The sequence below is a fragment of the Anser cygnoides genome, chromosome 10, assembly GCF_040182565.1.
Source record: "Anser cygnoides isolate HZ-2024a breed goose chromosome 10, Taihu_goose_T2T_genome, whole genome shotgun sequence".
Lineage (NCBI taxonomy): Eukaryota > Metazoa > Chordata > Aves > Anseriformes > Anatidae > Anser > Anser cygnoides.
In genome coordinates this window covers 16,578,120-16,601,659 of record NC_089882.1, presented here as the reverse complement: position 1 = coordinate 16,601,659, position 23,540 = coordinate 16,578,120, and the positions used below count along the sequence as shown (strand labels likewise).

The 23,540-nt window shown below is 41.9% G+C and overlaps 1 protein-coding gene across 5 annotated transcripts in view; it reads left to right on the top strand.

Annotated features, from left to right (window-relative positions):
- Positions 1-4,414: 4,414 nt before the first annotated feature.
- PRKCD (protein kinase C delta) overlaps positions 4,415-23,540 on the top strand; it is a 67,939-nt gene continuing 48,813 nt past the window's right edge. For 2 of the 5 annotated variants that reach the window (XM_067003478.1, XM_048072426.2), the window contains exon 1: positions 4,415-4,547. The gene's annotated coding sequence lies outside the window, so the exon portion shown is untranslated. The remainder of the gene's footprint in view (positions 4,548-23,540) is intronic. The other 3 variants (XM_067003476.1, XM_067003475.1, XM_013192007.3) reach the window with 2 other exon arrangements.

Below are 23,540 nucleotides of genomic sequence, written 5' to 3'. Positions count from 1 at the left end.
TTGAAACTCAATGTAAGGGAGTGTCTGCAATATATACTAAAGTCATTTTAAACACATTCTTCTGAAAAAAATGATTAGATTAAGTTACTACTACAGCCTCACACGTTCAAAACACAGTTATCAGCTCCCTACCATCAGGAAAAGGCAGCGGGGTTGGATATTGATACGATCTTAAGAGATTCTGAGGTTTCTTTTATTTGTAGCCCAAATTTTTCAATTTTTAGGGTAATCCAGATCACATCTGCAAATCTTCTACACAAGCATACGGAATAGATTTTATTTATAAAAGAGGAAAGAAGTGCCCAAGACTTTCATGTAATTACTTTCTCAAACATGTGGGCCTTTAAAAACAAACATTGTAAGAATCAGTAATGCTCTCTAGGCACGAATCTCAGCAAAACCATCAGAAAACTATTTTCTTGCCTCAGTTATAAGTGAACCATATTTTAAAAGTGCCTTCAAATAAGTAAAACTGCAGAGTGGTTGGGACATAAAGCTTATCTCAGTTTTAATCTCAAATTCTTAAGATTCACATCTGATAACCAAACCACTCTGCAATAAGTTGCTTATACAAATATTTAGAAATTTACATGCTTGTATCTGGCACCAGAATGCCCCAGGTTCTGGGGCACAAGTCAACTAACGTATATCTCATCCTTCAGGAAAAACAAAAAATCATGTTATATAAGCTCTACTAAGCACAGAAGATTATGCAACTGCAAGTTCTAAAACATAGTAAATTTACATACAGAGATTCTAGCTCCTCCTGCTTGTAGCACCCAACCACAGTGTCTCACCTGACCAACTACAGCTCTGTACAGGCACAGCAACTTGCACAGGAGCAAACCCTTAAGCAGGAAAGACCAACTCAGCTGCAGATCACAAGAAGCAGCACACTGACTAATAAAGAAATTCTTCTTTTGTCCGCATAAGAACTGAAATAATCTGCAAAGTTAAGTTGTAAAAGTTAATTTATATCATTACGGAAAGAATCTCGAAAGTTTCAAGACTTTAGAGAAAAGGAAGGGTAATTCCTGTTTCAACTGGACATCAGCCCAAACATATATGGCAGCCAGACCTCCACATGATGAAATTCAGTAGCTGTTTTTGTCACTGCTAATCCACAGAGTTTGTGTTCTTGAAGGAGAGAAGTAGGAAAAACTAGAGGAAAAGCATTATACATAAATCAGGTCTTTGACCTTAACCTTGAAGGAAAAAAAAAACAAGAAAAAAAGCTGAATAAATGACTATGCATAATGATCAAAACATTTCAAGAAGAATCTACTCAGTAGACCACAGACCCGTGCAGTGGGTAATGAGTGGAAACCCCCATCACTTTTAGATCATCACCAGACTCCTTTTTTCTCACCCCCATCACTACCAGAAAAGGGGAAATGAAAGCAGGCATTTGGTGGTTAAACTTGGAAAAGAGAAACCAATGAACCTCTGTCACAATGTGAAGCTCTGTGAAAAAGACGCTTACAGTAACTGCCATGATTCTTTTCTGTTCGTCACATCGTAGAATCTGAAGCGATACTTCTGCATAAATAATCATCTTTGCATAAATCACTTATCTACCAATAGAATTAAAATCTGATTTGTTTGTTTGAGGTAATAGACACTGTAGATACTAGTGGTTCAGCTCACAAAATGTTATTACATGCTTTTAAAAAATGTTTTTTTACTCAAATAGCTCTGAAATCTTCAGGGGACTAGTTCTTACTCTCCGCTATGAATTTTATTTACTTTTTGCTGCAGAAAGCTTAATTTCCCACTTTCCTTTTTAATATACGTTCATGAAATTGCTCAGAGTCATATCACCACCTAACTTCACCACATTACATGCCAAAAATTAAGTGGCCTCAGGCAAAGCAGGTTTTCCAAATGGAGGATTCAAACTAAGTCAGCTGCAGGAGGCCCTGCTAGTTAATTTGATAGCACATCTCCTCCACACATTTTTCTGTACAGAAACAGTGCCTTACCATGGGGTTGTGAGTTATTGTGCTATCTATTCAGCTACACGAGAGATGAAATGCAAAGAGAAAAAAGACTCAGGATGATTTAATACAGTATCTCAAGGCACATTTCAGGACAATGGAACAGAGTAACACCCACATCCCTATCCCTCTTTACATCCCCTTTCCTTTTTTTTTTTTTTTTTAAATGATTTACCTGTTTCGTGCCCTGAAATTTCAATGAAATCCAGCATGCCTTACCATTTACCTAGAAGCTGACATAGAACACCAGTAAATACTGTTCAACAGTACTGGGTTTTGTCCCCTTTTCAATTATCCTGAGTATGAAATATGTTAATAAAGCCTTCTGAGTTGCATCAGGATCTACTCTGATGAAAGAATTTCCAGCTGTAAGAGTGCTACCATGTATTTTGCACTGCTGAGTTCTAAAAGCAAAATTACACAAAACAATCAGTCAGCAAGAGTTTCTCAGTACCAGGAAATACCTCAAAGTTCTAAAGTCACATTCCTCTACTAGTTGAGAAGATCCTCCATTTTATTTTCTAAAGGCCAAATTTTACATCTTTACTCAGTCCTAATTAACTTTTAACCCACTGACTGACTAATCAAAGACGTAAGATACAAATCTCTTTAAGCCTTGCACTTTTCTGACAGGCTGAAACAGGAATGACTATCTGTTTCAGAAACACTTTAGCCAAAGTGATACTCTAAATAACTGAAATGCAACAGTAGTTAGCAAATGGCTTGCTGCAACATTATATGATAAAGTCACAAACTAAAATGAACTCTCTGACCACTTACACCCCCAATGAACAGGACGTTAAACAGAACACATTTTTTATTTTGCCAAACTTCACTGGAAGTATTGAAATGAGGAAAACCACTTGGCAAAAGTTAGTGTCTGCTTTTCCCCTCTCATTCAAAGTAGTTTTAGTTTTACAAACGTAACATTCATGAGTTGCTCATGCATATAAAGTTCCTCAGATTTCAGCAGCAACACAAGTAGTTTTAAATGAGGGTCCTCATGGAGTTTATTACAGCGTTATGGTTAATTCAACAATATTTCGTGCCAAAACATGAAAATATTATTTATTATTTGTAAGCTAAAAACAAAACAAAAAACACAACACTAAAATAGACCTAAGAACACATACAAAGTACTACATAGTTTAATTTGCAGCAGAAATAAAAAGCAACCAAAGACTCCTCTGCTGCCTTGACCCAACCTGTGATTTTCACTGTACCCACCAGAACTCTCAGCCAGTGGTATTTTTGTGTTAAAACTAGACTTAATTTAAGCTCCTCATATATTAACCACCACCCCCCCCAAAAAGAAAAAAAAATCAGAAGTCTGAGTTACATACACATCATAGCCTTTCAGATTTGAAATGACACAGAACAGCCGATGAACTTCCAGAGTACCTCTTGAGCATGAAGTGCAAGCTTCTGGAAAGAAGCTGGACACTGAACCCGTGGGAGGTGGGTTTTGGAGATGGCTCCACACACAGCCTCCTGACGGCCGGCTCTAGCACCCTCAGCTGCCAAACAGCCTGGCACCTGCCTAGACAAATAACAGTGGCTCAGAAAACGTTTGGAGTTTCATCACGGTTTTCAGCTAGATCAGAACGAGCTCATTTAAGATGAAAATGCAAGAGTAATTACACCCAAATTAGTAATACGTTTACCCATATGAGCTAGAAAACGATGACAAAGGTCTGCTTTGGTTCCTTGAGGAGGAAGGCAGCATTTTCTCTCCTATTTATGTTTGTCATGCTCCTGTGCTGTAACCCAACCCCAAACCACCTCACTTTAACACTCATGAGCTCCATCCCTCGGAGCATGAGTCCAAGGACGGCTGGGCCAGGACACCAGTGGCCTGTGAGGGCCTGCGGCCTACGGCACCCCACGGTAAAGGTGCTGAGGCAATGCCAGAGCTCACAGACCTAGGGCCTACCCAGCTTTAGCCCTGTCATTAAAACGACATTCACGGCTTATGAAACCACCAAAAATTATTTTAAATAAGAGCCTGGAAGAGGAAGTGGTGTGGCGAGGCAGTGGGGAAGCTTGAACGCCGCTCCCCACAGGGTAGAGGCACACACCAAGCACTCTGCAGCCAAGCTCCAGCTCCTCAGCCCCAGGCGTAGCTCCACGTCTCGGCCCAAAATAAATAAAATAAAATCACCTCCTCGCCTCAGCCGTGTCCCAGTGCCCGCGGCACCGGCACGACACCAGGGCCTTTGGCCAAGGGGCGCTGTGCTGGAGGAGACCGCGAGGGCTGGGGCATCCCCGGTGCGACGGGACGGAGGGGGCCGGGACCAAGGCCGGGGCTAGGGACGGGGACAGAGCCAGGCACCGCCACCGCCACTCCTCTTTCCTCAGCACCTCCGGGGCGCGGCGGGGGGCGGCGGCGGCGGCCGCAGGTGAGCGTGCGGCCCCGTGGGCGGAGCGCGGGGCGGGGAGCGCCGGGCCCGGGCCGTGGCGGCGGGGAGCCGGCGGTCGCTGCCCGCCCGTCTTCATCTCTCTCTCGCTCGCTCCCGGGACGGCTTCCGATACTCGGCTCCGGGCAGACGGGTGAGTGCCGGTACCTGCCCCCGCGGGGGGGGGCTCCCGCTGCTCGGCGGTTCCTGCCCCGCCCGGCCCGGGGTGAATGAGGAAGCGACGCGGGCTCCGGCTTCCGTGGGGCGCACGGTGGGGAGAAAGACGCCCGGCCCGGCCCGGCCCGGCTCGGCTCGGCTGGGCTCGGTGCTGCTGTGCTGGGGCGGGCGTGAGGAGCGGCCGGCGGGGCGGGCGCGACAGAGCCGTCTCCGGCCGCGGGCGGGTGCTGGTGCTGCCGCGGGGCTGCCTCCGGAGCGGCGCCTCCATGTTGGGCTCGGGGCCGGGGGCCCAGCCCCGCGCCGCGCCCCTCGGCCGCCCGCACCCCCGCGGTGCTCCGGGACGGGGAGCCCGGGACGGGGCCGCCCCCGCTGCCCCTTCGCCGGGCACCGGCCGGAGCGGGGCAGGGCGGACCCGGGGACGAGGTCCCGAGCTCCCCGCGGCTGTGTCCCCGGCACAGGCACGGAGTTTGCTCTTGGCACGAGCGTCGGCTTTGATAGCAGCAACTTTTGGGTTGTTTTTTCTTTTTTTTTTTTTTTTCCCCCTTCCCCCCCCCCCCCAGCCCGGCCCCGTGGATGCTCAGTTTCTGTGCAGCAGCGAAGCTGAAGCAGACAAGAGGCACTGTCTCTGAAGCGGGCAGTTTCCAGCTGACCGGTGACAGACAATGAGGGAGCAGGAACGGCGCTCCTTGGGCGTGCATGCCGGGCGTGCATCTCTCAAAAACCCACTTTCAGTTCATCACTAGGGAATTCCCCGTTTGCGTTAGGGGATGAGCTGCAAAACCAATGGGGTTATGACACCGGGTGGTTTCCTCTGACACCTGTTTGCTCGGGGGCTGCTGTACCCCTTCACCTCCGCGTTACTTGTCCAGGTAGCGCAGGGTGGCGAGGCCGGGGGTGCTGCGCCCAGCAGCCGTCCCTTGGCAGCTGGAGGCCTCGCGGGACGGAGCCGGACCCGCAGAGAAGGCAGGTGTGGGGGAGTCAGTGCCAGCGCTCTTCTTGGTTTTAAAGATTACTTTAGAGCCTGAGTTACAACCCTTACACATCTCGCCGAATAGCCCGTGTCAAAATTCTGCATGCTTGCGTGTGCCCAGCTTTTGTCAACTCTTCTTTGCGCCCTGACCTCGTATGGTCATTAGTCTCGTAACTATATAATAAGCCAGGAAATAACCTGTCCCAGTTTTCCATCCGTCAGATAACGCCGTGCAGCATTGTATTGATCAAATAGGAAGCTGTAACAAATATAACCATGATGGGTTTCTGAACAAAAGACTGCAAAGTGCTTCTTAACTCATTAAGCAATAATTCATAAGCATCATTAAAAAAAAAAGTATACGCAGCATTTCCTATTTATTTTAGTTCCTGAAAATGGTGGTTTTAAAAAATTCAAAATTACAGTGGATATTTAATCTTTGGACTGACAGATTTTCAGTTACCCCAGGATGCTGCTGTGGGAATTCTGGGGAAAAAAGCAAACGTAAGAGACTGCAACACGTCAATTTACATTGTGGGTTTGTTGGTTTTTTTTCCTTTTATCCTGGGTTTCGAGATAAAAATCTGTTTTTAAAATACAGCTATGTGCTTTAGTTTAAGAAATGTTTAAATATTGTCATTTTCAGTTTTGATCTTTATAGTTTTAAGATTTTTTTTCTGATCTTTTCAGTTATCTCTTTGTAAAATTGGCTATAGCAAACCTCTAAAGGCGTACGATTATCAGAGTAGCATGCATAATATTTGAAATTAACAATTTAAAAAGTAAAACACACAAGTAGGTATTTCACTAGGCATTATTTGTATGCTTCTATATAATTCTAAACATAAAAGAATTACAAGTTATCAATACTTTGAAATTTTCATCTTACATCTAGGAATATGGATTTAAGTATGCAGGAATTGCTGCCACTCAGTGGCTGATACAGAAGTATAGGAAACTCTTCTCACTTATGTAGCTGTGATGTATGTGCAGTTACTGAGTACAACATAAGGTAATTCTGTTCCATGAATCCCTGTGAGATATTTGATCAGGAAGATGCTCGTATTGTTCTGAACTGTTCTCAAACTCTTTTCCGTTTTGTATTGCATAAGTTGTGACCCTTCTGTATAGATAAGTCTAATGAGAGAGGGGTTACAATTTTCTTATTGAATGAAATAGTGAAATAGCATTATATAATAAATCAAAAAAATGACCACACAGCTAGTTGAAAAGGTACTGTGTAAAGAAGGAATTCTTTTAAATCTATTTCTGAACTGTAGAAAACATAAGTTTTGTAGCTACTTTTGTTAAAGAGAAACTTTTAAGAGTCTTTCAAAGAAAACTTGGCCTGATGCTTTATAGATTAAGGAAACATCAATAGAACCTGGAAAGATGACATCTTTTATTGAAATAACAGCTTTCCTTGGGAAAGCGTACAAGCTTTCAGGCCTCCGAGTCTATTTTGTCTAAAAGCTGCAGTCATTAAAGTTAATCTCAAATTGAGTACTTTAGGACTTAATCGTTAAAGTTAACCATCCATCCTGGTTTCCATCTGAAGGCCTTCCATGCCATCCTCTCTGTGCTTGTTCCTCTGCCCCATGGCCGTGTTGCCCGTCTGTAGCTGGCTCTCAGCTCTGGCTGCTGCTCCTGGAAAGAGGAGCCCCTACAGCACCCCTCGATCTGCAGCTGCACTGCGACCGGAGCTGGGACTGCAGCGCTGAACGTCAGTCCACCGAATATCAGTAGCATCTGCAGTGAAGCTGCAGTGGCACGAGCTGCAGTGTGGACTGTGCCGTGTAAATGCTTTCCAGGTGTTAGCCAGCACTGGGGTATGTGCCTGTATAGGGTTCATTGACATAGGTATTTAAGTTCCCTAAAGCTAACTCAGATGTGTCTGTGCATGCTGCAATCAAAATGCACAAAGTATCTATAGTCTGCCACCCCCTTCATTAAATATATGAAGTACATATTTAACCTACCATAAAAAGAATGGAGGAAGAAAGGAATAGGGCAGAGTTTGAAATGTTTATTGCAGATGAGTCAGAGCTGAATGTGAAAGATGACAAGTGATTTACCAGTGGAGTCTGGGGGTTGGCTGACTTCATTAGGAACCAAATCCCTCCGTTAATCATCCACTGCTGAGAAAAGTAATGGGATTTTTATTCTGGAGTTGTCCTTGTGTTAAATGCAGCATCTCCATTCTGGTTGTCAGGTTCTGGCCAAGAGGCATCTAATAAACACCAAATTCATTTGTGTTCCAGCAGTTGTTTTGAATGTTTTCCATACTCTGTGAGAAAACTTCTCAGCTTTCTCTGAATCTTCCTTTACCTGAACGATCTGAGTACAGAATTTTACCTTGTGGAGGCTGAGAGATGAGCAGGAACAGGGAAAGGGGGAAAACTATCTGTCCTGTGCCCATTCACAGGTCTCTGGGCAGCACAGGAAAATTAATCACTCCACATCCGCTTGGCTGTGCTTTGCAAAGATACAATTAACAGAGATGAGCCTGGGAGAGCTCTTTACAGCCTTGGTAAAGTAATGCTGAAATGGCTTGTGTTATGTTCTCATTTAAAAAGCAGTTATTTTTAACTGTAAGAGTTTTTGTGCTTTATTACAGAGGCATTACCACTGCAGACAGAATTGAGTTACTCTATTAACTTTTTATGGTATTCTTTGAGTAATCTTGTAGAAGTGCTCTGTAGGAAGCAGTGTGCTGTCTCTAGCTCTACAGGGCCATCTAGATTATACGCACTGCCTTTATGACTAGAAGCTGCGCCGGTGTTCTGCTGCTGTTACCGGTCACCGGTAAGGGTTAAGAAATGAGAGATCTGGCACAGGGACATCACAGATCTGTCCTTGGCAAGAGTGGTGCAAAACGTATTTCTGGTCCATCTAGACCAGACTCTGCTACTAGAAGTATCACTGACAAGGAGAATGGAAATACAATGTGTATAGCTGCATGTTTCTGATTGGTTTCCTTTTTTTTATGATAACGTATGTAAAGGAAGCATTGTGTCTACCTTTCAGTGACAGAAAGGTGCCCTGCCATCCATGCAGTAAGTTATGTTTTGAACCTATTAAATTAGCTGTTGCTGTTTTCTGATTGATAATAGATTTGACTGTTTCTGTCTCGAATGTAGAAGTGAAGTGGGGCAGATGTATATCTATAGCTCTGAAGCAAAGAGGCAGGCCATAAAATTTTTAAGGATATTTTTCCAGCTAAAAAAGTGCATAAAACTGCAGAATACACCTTATGGTATCCTCTTACTGCGGTTAATGTTTTTGCTGGTAATTTCTTTGCCATTGAGTGTAATGCTCTATCAGGAAAAGTTTATTTAAAGATACTCACGTGCAGTTGGTATTCATCTGATAATACTCGTGATCCATAAATTCTTGGAGTGACTGTTTCAGATAACTTCATAAAACTGATGCACATTAGGTTTTTAAGCCTTGCACGATGTTTGTCAGACTTCTAAGGGAGGAGGATGTGTGCTTACCATCTCCTGCCTTTTGATGAGCCATATATTAGATTTACGTAAAAAATGAAAAGCAGCACCTCTCTGTATGCCCCAGAACGGGATTATTTTGAATTCCTAGGTGCTACCCACCTGTGAGAACAGAACAGATATGCAACACATATTCCTGTCATGCTGTTCCTAATATGTTTTCTTAGAGCTGTGAGCGATATCTGGTCTTGTGTGGTTGAAAAGTAACCAAGCAGTGTCACTTTTACCCTTTGATAGCGAGAGAGGAGTTGGGATAGCCTCTGGGAGCATAGGTGATAGGTCAGTATTGCACTAGGCTTTGTGTGTTTCTGTGGCAAAGAGACCCTACTATAACAACTCTTCCCAAACCACTTAGGAAGCGTGCCACTCTTTTCTGAGAAGTACAATGTGGGCTGAAGTCCTTCCAGCTTCACTGGGCTCAGAGGAATTGCCTGAATTGTCTGAAATAGTATCCTGTTTCTCATCTCCCAAATGGCTGCAAACCTCTAAATTGGGTTGTATATTTGTGCATAAGTGTCTCTGATTTCTGTTGTGTTCAGTCGTCTTCAGTTTCATAAATGATATAAGTGTTAATGGGCTTGGTTTAATCCCACCTACCCAGAAGTATGGGGTATCTTGAAACATACACAGTAAATCTAAACCTCAGCCCCAGCTTTGTTCCCCACCCCTGCGCCATCAAGTCATATGTGCTACTGATTCGGAGCTGAAAGCCTAGACCTGTGTTGGATTAGCCTTGCTTTTTGCTCTATGTCAGTTTTGTAATGATGAGACGACCAAGAGAGAAAATTGCATGTTTTTTAGCACTCAAGTGTCAAGTTACCTTCTGAGCATTTGAAAATCTTTTTCTTTTTTTCCCCCATCAATGCCTGTTTATTAGATCTGAAAACACAAACAAGGATTTTAGTAGTTCCTTATCTGATTCTCTGGTTTCTCTTGGAAGAGCAGTTTAAGCTTTGACGTAGTTTTTCTGCCTAAGGAATTCATGAAATCTGTGTTTAGTCAGTACTTCTTTACACTAACTTACTTCAGTGCATCTGGTGTTTTAATATTCAATATTAGACTAGAGAAGAAATATTCTTGGTTGTGATATCAGGCTTGTCTTCCAGATAATAAAATGGTGGTTTTAGGTTGTTTTTGTTTGTTTTGTTTCATTTTGTTTTTGTTTTGTTGAAGATTGAGATGCTTGAAGATGTAGGTAGATACTTGAAAAAGTGATCTGAAATGCTCAGTGTTCAGCCTGGCTCCCTGAGGCTGCCTTTTTCTGGGAAATTCCCCAATGAGTACAAAGGCAGCGTAGTTAAGCTATTGCTAACGCATCGTTCAGTAGCTTGTGTGAGCTATGCTTTTCTAACAGGAAGCTGTATTTGATTCTTTTTTTGAATGAGGGAGGAATCCTGTATTTCTTTCGTAAAAGAAAATTCTTCTGAAAAAGCCCTCTGCACAAAAATTTGGTAAGAACTTAGAAAATATGGTCCAAGCAGTTGCTAGTAGAACCCATTTCATGCTTTTTAAACTTCCATTTTGAGGAAAAATTAAGACGAACAGGCACAGTGCAATAACTTTGAAAGATGGTCATGTTTGTCACATGACACTGACTGCCCTGTAGATTTTATCTCAATTTTTCTTTTTGTTTGTTTTGTAACGCCTCTGGATGACTTTGCATTTTGCTGGCACGACTAAGTAACCAGAGTAAGGAGTATTTTGTACCTTACTGATTTTGTTAGTGCCTGTCGAACTGCAGAACTCAGTATTTCTCTTGCTAAAGACCAGTTGTTTGTCAGAGTACATTCCTGGAAAACTCTTGTGAAAGTAAGGTTTATTCTTGCTTATTTTTAAAATTGTGTTTAACGTACATGCCTGTAAGAGAGCACAGATGGTTGTCTTGTATCAAGAAGGTGCTGCCGGGATTTTTGGTGTTGATAATTAACTGTTCCATTTATAGATTAAATAAATAAATAATCTTGCAGTAGGATCTGGAACCCTCTATCGTACAAGTATCTCTGCATGTGAAGGAGTAAATTTATTGTAGATGCTATTATAGATGCTTTCAATACTGATAAACATCTTCCCCCCCATCTTTTTTTTGAATAGCACCACTCAGCGAGCAGAAGGAGCAGTCCGATTATTGTTTCTCACGTCCAGTGTGCTGGTCCACGAATGCAGCATTTTTGCTGAGCTGTGAATTGCTCAACAGCTGTTTTCTCGTGTATCCGTTGGCCAATGACTTTGGCCTTCAGTGAACTCGAGTGTTCTTACTAATGAGTCGGGAATGCTGCAGTGCCCGTGGATGCTGATTGCCAAATATCCACGGCAGATTTGTCTGTCAGGAAGCTGTGAGAACTCTCTCATATTACATTTGCTTCTGTTCCTCGATAACCTACAATTTCTGTTTGACAAGCATATCGTGGCTAATGTAAGCAGCAGTGTCCCAGGGGCAGGAGCTTCTTAACATGGACCTAAACTCTTCCAGGTACTTCTAGAGTTACAGTTAATTCAGTTGTGCCTTGATATGTGTACAGTGAGCTACTGGCACTTGGACGTGTCTTCTGTTCTTTCAGCCTAAAAGGAGACTCCAGCATCCCCAATTGCCTACTTACTTCAAAGCTAGCACAAGGGTGAGGGGAGGACAGATAAACACCAAGGGATCAGTAGGCAGCACTTGTGTCCTGCCCGGAAAAAGCCTGTTGGAGAGCTAGGGAGCAGGGAGATGCAGCTCGAAGCAACATGACAGCCTTCCCCTGTGAAAGAAGCACCTCCCGCCATGCATGACCAGTGAACGTGCCGAGACCAAACCCTGCACAGACTCCAGTGTTCACATTGCTTCCTGGAGGTCTGCCATTTTATACGAAGTTAACTACAGGCTACTCCCTGTCTTCTCCCCAGCAGCAGAAGAGAAATTTCATGCGGTAATATTGATAGATTTTTTTTTTCCTGGTAGATTTTTTTTTCTACAGGCCTTTTTGGAGAAAGGTGTGATTTAGACCAAAGGATTTATACGTCTTCCTGTTAATCCCTATGGGGCTTGCATTAGGCCCTTAGTCATTTTTTTTTTTTATTCCTCCAGTTCCCTTAGGCCCTTACAGTAAGGGAATCTGCAATCAATTTGTAGCTCTCAGCACATCCATAATTGCAGAATAGCTGTTTGGTTAGCAAGACTTGCTTCACTGCACTTGAGAAAAGTATGGAAGGTTCTCTGGGAATCTGATTGTCCCCATTTATCGGGTCTCACTTGAACAGAGGTTGCTTTCTTCTCCGGGAAGTCAGGGCATGCCTGCATCATTCGGGTTGGCTGGCCAAACAGTCTCGGCTATGACTGCTGACTTCTGTGGTGGTGCCACGACAGCCTCGGCGCAGGTTCACCAGAAGGCATGGCTGCAGGATGGTTTGTCTCACTTTAAGGTCTGTTTCACATGCAATTATACTGCTGTCATTGCATCTGACATGCATGCTTTCGCATGCAAATATCTCATTACGCTATTGCTAGCCTCGTTAAGTACTTCAGCTAAAATAAGCACATACACCAAAAGTTAGAATGAGTTTCATTTAGAGTGGATGGTAGCGCTCTGTGGCAGCTTAGAGACCATCCTGTTTTTTTCAACAAGCTTTTCCAGATTACTCTACAAGTTGAAAGGTCAAGTTACTGGATCTGCACCACCAGCTTGCCTCACCACAGGACCCCGTGCACCTGCCGAAGCCATCCATTGAAGGGGAAATTGGGGCTGCTGCTCATGGGGAGCGGGAATGCCGAAGCTGCCGTTTGGGCACAGAGGTTGGCAGGTTGCTGCAGCAAGGCAGGAGCAGCAGTGTGAGGGTACCGACAGAGCTGGCTGCAGCAGGAGCAGTGCCGCGCAGAGCCCCCAGGGCTGCCTGGTGCCACCCGCCCTCCTTGGGCCTCGTGTGTCACAGAGGTGCTGCCGGCCCCCTCGCTTCGGCCTTGCAAGCTCCAGCTCCTTCCCAAAACCTCTGTAATACAGCCTAAGTGCCTGCCTGCTGGGGCAGGGAGAGGAAGTCTCGCTGCTGTTTTCTGTTTCAGTTTAATTTGCGAGTTCTCTATTTTCTAGCAGTGCTGCTAAGGGTTTCAAGGCAACCCCAGGAGTTTAATGTAGTCCATATTGGTATCTGTCATACTGGTTTTCTGACCTATTTTGGGGTATTGCAATTTGGAATTAATGTTACTTTCCTTTTCCAGTGGGTGGCAGTTGAGGCAAAGAGAAATGTTTATTTGCTTGGAAGTTTATATAGATATGTATTTAAGGAATGGGAAGCAAAGCCAAAGTAGGCCAGCCCTTTATGGCCAACTGGTCTCTCCTTATGCCGGTTCTTTTCTTTGTTATCGCACCTCCTAGCTGGGAAGAAGGACAAATCAAAGGAGCTCTTGTGCCCAAAATCCGCTTTTAGTTTCAGTCTCCTGTGTGTGTGTTGTTCTGTTGCTTGTTTCCTTCTTCTCGTACTGCTTAATAACAGTGAGCCCAATCTTTCCGTCATTAGAGCTTTGCCTTATGTAAACCTAATTTCAGAACTTCGAAACAGAGAGCTGCTAACTTTTTGCAGCAGTGTTCAGCCTCTGAGATCCGTAGTTTGATGTGGAATGCCATCTGTAGTAGCACTCATTGCCATTTTTCTCTGAACTCAAGCCAGAAGAAAAATCTAAATCACATTACAGTAAGTGTTTTTAGTGTTTCAAGAGCTGACGACAATATAACAGCCTCAGCAATGCTGACTTTATATGGTTTTTCTTCTGACCAGATGCTCTGAGGCATTTCATGTCCTGCATTACATTGCCTTTGTCACTAGAGTGCTTGGTACATTTGAAATGGTTTGTGAAGAAAGGAGCTTTGTGGGTTTTTATCAAAGGTTCCTGTGTGGATTTTCAAAATACTCCCAGCCAGCAGCCAGGAATGTCCTTTCTCCTTCAAAAGCAAATCTTGACAAGAAGTCTACAATACCGATTCTTACAAATTGATTATATATAAAACCCCTAAACTCTATTTCCTTGAGGGGCAAAATTGTGACGGAAAAGTATTTTCACACGTGTTTCTTGTACAGTTAGCATATATCTTATTTACAGCCGAGTTTCAAGCATATGTTATTAAAATAGCATGCTAGATTCCAAGTGCTGCGTAACTAAAGTACAGAGTGAATTCATTTAGTGAATATAAAATTATCAATGAAATATAAATGAAGTGTGTATTTATGGAAATATTAATATATACTCTCATCTGTAAATTACTTGATTTCTAAAAGTAGTGGAGATTAGGTTAAATCTGTTTTTAAAAATGTAAGAATATGTATATCAGTGCTGAAACCAAAAGTCAGCAAACCAAAAGGTTGAGAATTGTTGTTGGGTGATGAGGCATAATTTGACTTACTTTAAGAAGAGCTAAATTTCTTTTTTTTTTCCCAAGCCATTAAAGCAGTGATAGGGCTTTTCCACTACTTTCAATGCTTTACATTTTGGGTAAATACTTAATGCTGCATCAAAAGCAGAAGATGCCTTTTATTTTCTTTTTTCTTTTTTTTTCCCTAGGGATGAACCAGTGGTTTATCTTCTATAATATGTGATTATAGCTAACTTAACGATTAATCCCCATCTTCTCCCTGAAGAAAATGAGGCCTTACAGAGTTATTTAATGTACCCAGGCCAAAATAGATCTAGTTAAATTGGATAACGTTGTTATCAATTCATTTCAACAGCTTTGCCAAATCCAAATGGAGTCAGCTTATCACAGCTAAGCCTTGTCTAAGCTTATGTGACATTCCACTTAAAGTCAGTTTTTACATTGATGCAGTTAAATACAAAAGCTTTTGCAAACAGAGTCATTATAAACACTTACAGTGATTATCCACCTAAGTGGATACAAATTCTTCTGCTGCTGCTGTTAGAGCAAAGTTCAGCCTGACTGGTAGATGAAACTTGTAAAATGATTTCAGATTCTTACCCCTTCCGGTCACGTGAAATAAATGATGAGAAATTAATTGCAGCAGTGAGTTGAGTTTCATCTGGTTGATAGCAAAACTCTGATCTTACTTATCAGCAGTACTCTTTGGTTGTAATGGCTTAAAATGGAGATCTCTTTTTATGCTGAAAATATTCTGAAAGCTATGACATAGCATGTATTCAGTTTTGTTAAAGGGACACAGTCAAATAGAAAATTGTTTTTTTTCCCTTTCTTGTTACAAGTGTGTGAAAACATCTGTGGTGACTGTAATGTTCGTCAGTCACTAGAAACAAAAATCACTTATTTTCAGTTCCTTCAATTTATTTAGCTGTCAATTATTTGTTTGCCATTTGTTGAAAAAATATGGTGTACACTAAATTCTTTTGAAGGGTTTTGATGCATGCACGTGTGCACATGCAGTGATGGCATACTTGAATTCTAGAGGGTGATTTGTTTATTGCTTTTTTTTGTTTTGTTTTTTTATTGTCTTGACACCTATGTCCAATTGACAAACAAATCTTATTTTAGGGGCTAGGGAAAAGATACGTGCATTATTTCTAGTCCAGATTAAAAAAAAAAATCTATACTAGTATTATGGTTTAGATCTTTTTTCCCTATAAGTTTGATTTCGTTCCTACTTCTGGTACTGCTTTCCAGTGTGAAAGTTGATCCTAGTACTAGAAAAATTTTTGAGGGAGTCTCAACAGAGGGATGTTTTGTTTGCTTTAAGCAAACTGTGAGGGTTGTACAGCTCTGTTTCAAATTAACAGCTCCCCAAGCCAGGCTGCACGCTTAACGCTTTTCAGACACTGTCATGAGGCAGGAGTACAAGCATTCAAATACTTCAAAGGAAAGACAGCCATATCTAGAGTTTTATCTTAAAAACATAAAAAAGGCTGTCAGACTCATGTAATTGAGAATGTTTGCCATAGGCAAGGTGTCCCAGACAGACCGAAATGGAAGAACGTATGCTCATGCTGCTGCGTTTAGTTTTACATTAGTTACCAAGGGAACCCTATTGCCTAATAAGTAAAAGTTACAGGAAACTTCAGAACATGCCTGTTTGCGTCTCTGTGCTTGGGTATTACTTCTCTGGTCCTTCAGCCCTGGTTTGGAGTTCTAGACTGCAGTAAGTAAATGAAGAAGCGTGTACTTAGGGTCTTCCGATCAGACACTTACTTTGGAAAGTCTGCTTAATGTCACTTAAGGATTGCTTAACCATTGAATCTCCCACAGTAACTTGTTAGGAAATTTTGCAAAGCTACAAAAAGCAAAAACATATACTTTGCAGTACATCAGTCTCTATGCGTTTGAAGTGGTTTAAAGCCTGTGAATAAATATGATAGCACAGCTTCATCTAATGCGTGTGCTCAGTGCATGAAGCAACTGGGGGCAGTGACTGGAGCTGGATGTGAGATTCTCAAGAGATATTACAGAAAGACTACTTCTGTGCTGGACAGCAGAGTTGTTCTGCTTCTTCATGACCCCCTAACATGCTGTGTTGTTGGGGTAAATTGCTTGCTGGTTGCTTGCTCAGAAAACTGTGGGTAATGCATTGTGTTTTCTTCCATTGGTCGCTTGTCTTACCTATTGCAGTAGCCTGAATGCAGGAACCTGTTTGGAGGGCCTCACTGTAAGATGTCATCTGCTGCCAGCCCCATCTCTCACAGGGCAAGTGCTGAGCCATCTGCCTGGCTTATTTACTCTCATACAGTGTTGCAGGACTGGCAGCGCTGAGCTCGGCCGTGTACACTGCGGAGCAATCCCCGGTTCTGAGCCCCTCTCTGTTGGAAACCGGAGAAATCTCCGGGTAATTGATGACATACAATATTGCATCAAGGCTGGAACAAAGATGAGGTCAATGTTTCTGCCAGCATCCTGGGGGAAAAGCAAATAGTCTCAAGGCATTGTGGGTTTTCTTGTACATTCTTTAGGGCTTTACGGTGTATTATAACGTTTCTAAGATTTTTTTTTTTCCTTTAAGTTAGACTTTACAGCAAGAATTCACATCCTGTATGCCAATAAAGGTAGGTTAATAAGATGGGGAGGGAACGAGAGGCGCAACTGAGAAAGAGGGTTTTGCCATCTTGGAAAAGAAGCTGGAGAAGCTTTTTTGGTTCGTTTCATCTTTCTTTAGATGCCAGCGAGACTCACTTGGTGTTGCTTTGAGCCCTGTTCTGGTGCTGACTGCTTCTCTCAGATGGGAATGACTGCAGAAAATCAGAATAGCAGCATCCCGTCTGCTGCATATTTACCTGAGATTGTGTTTGGCTGAGCTTGCAAATCTTCACACTCAACTGAACAGTCTTTATTTTTTGAATCTGCTGAATGCTTGACCTGATAAACGGCAAGAAAGGTCTGCTGTATTTATCAGTGAGCAGAACCCTTTCCTTTTGGAGAGGGGACATGGTAACATGAGGTGTGGAAACTATGGGATGTCCCTGTTGTGTGTTTGGTGCAGCCACAAGCTGGAGTCACAAGTTGGACATGGACGAAAGAATGCGAGGTGTGAGCCTGTCCTCTCAGCCCCTGAGTCTTTGTGTGGCATACAAAGACTTCAGCTGGGGCAGGGCTTTTTCTTCAACTTTTCTGAGCGCTCCCGTGTTCTGTAGAACTAGCACTCGTGTAATTTGTGTTCAGCTCAAGTTGGGGAGATGGAGGGGGCTGGCTAAAGAACCTTTGTACCATGTGCCCATTAGTTGTCTCTCCCCACAAAGTCAAACAGTAGATTTTTTTCTTTGTTGTTTTTTCTTCTTTGCAAATGTATGGTGCCCTATGACATCAGGTGCATATGACATTCATAATTCACCTGTGGTGAAAATGTTCATTCTTATACCAGAGTGATGATAACAGCTACAGGTGAGCAATTATGTTCCCAGCCAGCAATATATTTTGAGGGAGTAGGCTGGTTGCTTCTGTCCCTTTTATGTGGGTTCTGTAAGCCAGAGGCTAGTTGGCTTTGACCATTCATTTGAAAAATGCATTTCTAAGCTAGCTACCAAATCACTGATGTGCTGAAGATGTCAAAGTTCCGACCTGGCTTTCTGGAGCACACCCTGGGCACTGTGGGCAGGCTCTGTGTTTTCAGGTGCTCCTACATCATAAAAAATAAAAGTAAATAAAAATAAAAAAATGCATGAGCTTTGACTTTGAAAGAGTTTTTAAGATGTTTGGTTGTGTGTCCCATGTATGCAAATCCAAATGCTGTGTTCTTTATAGGTCAGCAGAGGGGACCAAACGGGCAGCAGTGATGAGGCTGGCGTGGTGCTCGGGGGATGTTGCAGCAGCGTACGGGGCTTGCAGCTGCACCAGTGAGAGATGTCAAGGGGTCCGAGGGGGTGGCAGATGAACCTCATCCTTTTAGTTACGTCCAGCACCAACAGTGCTAGAAGTGGCCCAGCAGGGAAAGCAAAACACTCTTTTACTTCACGGCCCATGCAAAAGCCAGAAACCTCTGCACTTTGTTCTGCCTACAGGCTTTTTCTATCGCAAAAATGACCAAGTTTATCTAATGCTGTTGGACTGCAGTTTGCCTACGCATACTCAAGTACTGTACAGCCCAGCATATCAGGAAGGAGTTAGATAGTGACTTGAATTACTTGGGTTCACCAGTCTTTGAACAATATTTGAGGAAAAACAGATTGAAAGCAGTTAAACCAGTTTTTATGTTGCACCAGTTGTGAACACTAAGATCCCAGTATGGTCAGAATTTAGCTGGCATAATAGCACTATCATTGACATTGAACATAAAGGTTTATTTATGCCTTACTTCATGCTGTAAGCTTGTGGTTCAGCAATGGAGGTTCCCAGGCTTTAGCCAAACAGCCTATTTGAGTTAAGTGTCAATGAAGGCAAGCATTTTCTCTTTGCAAGGTTTGGACGAGTAGCATTGCACCTGTTGGGGGACACTTGTCAAGGAAGAAGAAAAAACAAAGAAAATTACTTTGTTATTAAAGTTGATGAGTTCAAAACATAATTTTGATACTGCTTTAAGCATTAAGAGGAATTAGAGACCTCAAATTTTGTACTTTTTCCAAACTGATTTTCAAATGACCTTCTGGTGATATTAATTTTAATAGGTCATATTTCACAGAATTCTTTCAAACTCTCCTTTCATTTTTCATTTTGTATTCCTATGATCCATTTTCTTATCCTATGCCTTTTAGTCCTGTGCTTTGCCGAAGATCCAGCTGCTGTTCAGTATTTTTGTCTCTAAATGAGATTTTTTACAGAGAAGGTTTGCAGTGAAACCGGTAAATCAAGAAACTCCAAAAAACTTTGTTTTTCTGTCATTCACCTTGCTCTTTTCTTTGCCCTGTGGTTTCTTTGATACATAGTAGTGTAATTTCTGTGATTAAATGGTATGTAAGTAGCAAACAGTCTAAAGCTTTTCTGGGTTACTTTTATTTTCTCTGATATTTTTTTCCTTCCACAGACTCATGGCAATTCATGCGAGTTCCTAGGAAACTTTACTTTTCCACAGAGAGTTCATTATTAAAACAAATAACCAATGCTAGCAGACATGCTAGCAGGATGCAGTATACTGCTATTTAATGAATATTTGAGATCAGTCATTAAGTTGTCTTTCTGTACCCTTAATTTGCTATAGCGAAACTGCTGGTTTTACAGGTGTCCAAATTTTGGAGAAAACCCAAATTAATGGTCTCAGAAAATGTGTGTGACCTTAGTATCTAATTTATTCAGCAGTGGATGATAAAACTCTGGAGGAAAAATGTGATGTGATTAAAAAGGTGCATTTTGCCCAGAACAAAGTCTCTCAAGGCAGCCTGAAGAGATGAGGATGTTTTGGTGTTTTCCCACTTCTTTTTTCTCCTTTCTTCTGAATTGAATCTGTTGTGTGTTACTGTAAGGTCCCGTGCAGTTTGCAATCTGATGTTTCCAGGATCTGTCACAATAATTAGTTTGCCTGTATGAATCTCTTCAAAGAAGAAATTTTTATTTTCTTTTAGTTGCTGAAGTTATGTATTAACCTTTCCAGTGGGTGTATTTTCATCAGCTAGCAACGCAGGCAATAGCACAGTGAGCTGATATGCAGAAGTAGCTTATAGATTGAGGCTTTTCCCTTTACAGAAAAAAGGAAAATGCTTTGTATAATCAACAGAGCTCTGGATACTTGGTGTGAAATATGGAGCAACTACGTTGCGATCAAACAAGTCTGCAAGTGCGTACAGTTCCCTGCCTTGAATTTGTGTCGGCTCCGGATAGTTTTGTTTAGTGAAATACTTTAGAAGATCTGGTACGACATTAGTGTCAGGTGTAAGGGTATACAAATAAACTAATGTATTTCTATAAAACCCCACCTTTCAAAACTTCTCAGGGTATGGAAGTTTTGGTTCTTTCACAGTGGCTGTTTTGTCCTTCTTAGTTAGATTTTCCTGTGCTTGAAAGGATCTTTGTTACGCTTTTTGGCTTCTCTTGCTGTTGATATGCAGGGCAGGGGTTTTCCTGTTCGGGGAAATGTTGGCTGGACTCAATGTGCTTTTTCCAATAAAGCTCATCGGGCAGGGTGTCATCTTGGAGTATATAACAAATTGGGTTTTATTTAGCTGGTATACTTTGGACCTTTAACATGTTCTCGTTTCTCTCTCACTCACAGGAACACCCTAAAATGGCAGCCTTCTAATCTTTTTCAGATTACAAAGCATTTGTTATGGCTCCAGAGTTTGGCTGAAACTTAACTACAGGCTTTGAACTGTAGTTTTTTTTAGTATTTTTTTTCTTCCCCAGTGCTTGTGGAAGCATTCAAACTCCTGACTGTTCTCAGGGGCTAATATAACTTCTTACAGAACAGAAAGATCTCTGTTAAAGTACTGCTTGCTTTACTTCATTTTGCAAAGTTGTATCTACGGCGAACTCCTAACTCTTCTCTATGAAGGTGAAGGTTTCATCATTTCGCATTCTTCCTCTGGGCTTGCTCTTTGTGACCAAGGGAAGGATTCTTGGTGACACCCCTTATAAAACATAAGGGTTCCTCTTTTGTCTGCCCTCCGACATGTTTTCTGTTCATATTGTAGTTGTCCAAGTTCAGGAGACTTGGTGCAATAAAGCTATAGCACTTGCAAGAAGCTTGTGCCTCTTTGTCAAGAGCCACATGCACTATTTCAAATAATTGCTCTTGACTAAAGTGCAAGTGCTCGAGAGAATGAGGAACGTGCAGTTCACGTTGATTGTTGCTCCATTTACAGTGTGGAAAGCTCGTCTCCTTGGGCTGTGCCCAGTTTATCTGGAAAAGCAGGAAAAGTTTTCAATCTACAAGGCTCATTTAGATGGATTCTTCTTGGTTTTGCTCAGTTGTCAGCTACTATTTCCTGGCAGGTACACACGCTGCGTCTGCTTCCTGAATGGACTCTGTCAGTGTGACTTAGATTTACCAAAGACTGGGTCTCAAAAGTTGTAGGCTATCTAAAAGAAAACTCGTATGTCTGAGAAGATACTACCAAAGAAAAAAAAGAAAAAGAGGTAAACACTGAGTCTGCAGAATTTTTATTTTGTTCTTTATTATTTGAATTACATTAGTTAAGTTAAATTTTTGCAGTTAGGCTGTACTAGAAACAGGCAGGAAGCGAAGATTGTTGTGCTGAAAAAGACAAATCCGGTGGCTTGTTGGGTTAGCACATTACTCATCTGTTGCCTCATGTATTCAAGGAAAAATCCCAAGCTGATGATGTGACTGTTTCTGTCTTGCTTGAGCATAGTTAAATGCGGCCTATATCCAAGAGTTTTAGAAGAAAGAAGGAAATCCTTGCCAAGTGTGAAAGACAGGTATGATGGGTGAGTGCTCTTGGCAGACAAACTATTTCATTTATTATGCAGCTATTTGAAGTGGCAAGCTTCCAGATTTCCGCATATAAAGGAAGATAATTGCCTAACAAGGTCACTGGGAACAAGGAATACAATGTGAAAAAAATTCTGTCCTCCTGCCCTCTGGTAGAACAGGTCCTTTTATTTCATGGTTCGTTGGCGGGACCCACTAGGCCAAAATGAGGCCAACTCCAGACAGTGTATGTATATTGGTTATGACTCCCATCACTTGTTAGAAAAATGAGTTTATGAAATGTTGGCAAATGCCCAAATGAAGGTTAATATGTGAACTACATCTGGGCCAGCTTCTGGATATGTTCATGGTGCAGGCTGTAGTTTTTATGGTACCTCCTTCCTTAGTGCGTGAAGGCTGCAGGTAGCTGGGTGGGTTTTGTTCTCATCCTTTAATTCTCTGGGATTAATTTTTTTTTTATTTGTATTTGCTTAAACTGTTGCTCTGAAGATAGTAATTTTCTGGTTTGTTTGTTTGTTTTTTACATTCTTTGCAAAAACTTGAGTCAGTCGGCGTGTCGTTGAGACATGGAATCATCCTCATTTTAAGGGAGGGAAACTGTTGCAGGAAAACTAGAACTCTCATTTATTTCAGATGCTAATCTCGTATTTTGTTTTTAATTATACCTGTGTCTTCAAAGTACATCCCAGGTGACGTCTGACATCTAGCCCTGTCCTAAGAAAGAGCTGAGTTGTTTTGGGTGAAACTTTAAAAACACCCTGTCCCTTTGAGGCAGAAAACCAGTCTGTGGAACTTTCATGTGGTGATTAGTTTTAGGCATGGTTGTAAGTAACTGAAAACAAGTCTAGTAATCAGAGAAGTTAAGCAACTTCAGTGGAGTTTGCTAGCAGTCATGCCTGCAATGCATGTCAGAGGCTATTATTGCTGTTTTGAATGAATCATTTTGGTGACAGAGGTCATAACTTAATTCACAGTTGTATATATAAGAGCATAGAACATGGGAACTACCTATTAACTACTTCTGCATTATACTATCTTTTTACTGTCTCATCATTCAAAAATGTATTTTCAAAGGAAGAGAAGTACTCTTATAGAACTATGTGCTTGTAGAGGTTAGTCTGCTTGTATTCAGATTTTTATCTGGTGCCACACTGAAATATTTATGTTATATTCAAATAATACATGTGGAATAGACGCAATCAAGTGTCAGTCAGCTTCCAGAAAAGTTGTCCAGTATTTTCTCAGAAGGCACAATCTTTCTTCAGCTTCCTGGCAAAAGAGGAACTATCATTTGGAAATGAGCCAGTGATCCATCTAACGAAATACCATAGCTCAAACAATAATCAGCACCAAGTGGGAGATTAAAAAATCCTGTAATGTATGGTTTGCTGTTATATAATTTTGTTCCTAACAAAAGCCCCCTGTCACCCTCACAAAAAAACAAACAAACAAAAAAACTATTGAAATGGAGCATTTATGGGGGGAAAAGATCAGCAGAAGGAGCTGCTGCTGAAGTTAGCTTGTCCTCGCAGTTTTTTTTTTGCATCAGCAACACACTATAAATGTAAAGAATGGTTGTAGCGCTGTGATGTTCCTCACATCCTCCAAAAAGCCTCAATATTACTTGGTTCTATTTTAAATATTTTTTCATGCAAAAATGTTTTCGTCCAGCATTGTGAGACATCAACACTACAGGCTCTAAAAATCTAAACTTGTTCTTGCCTTAGCAAATGGCACATGTCTAGATGGGAGTACTGTG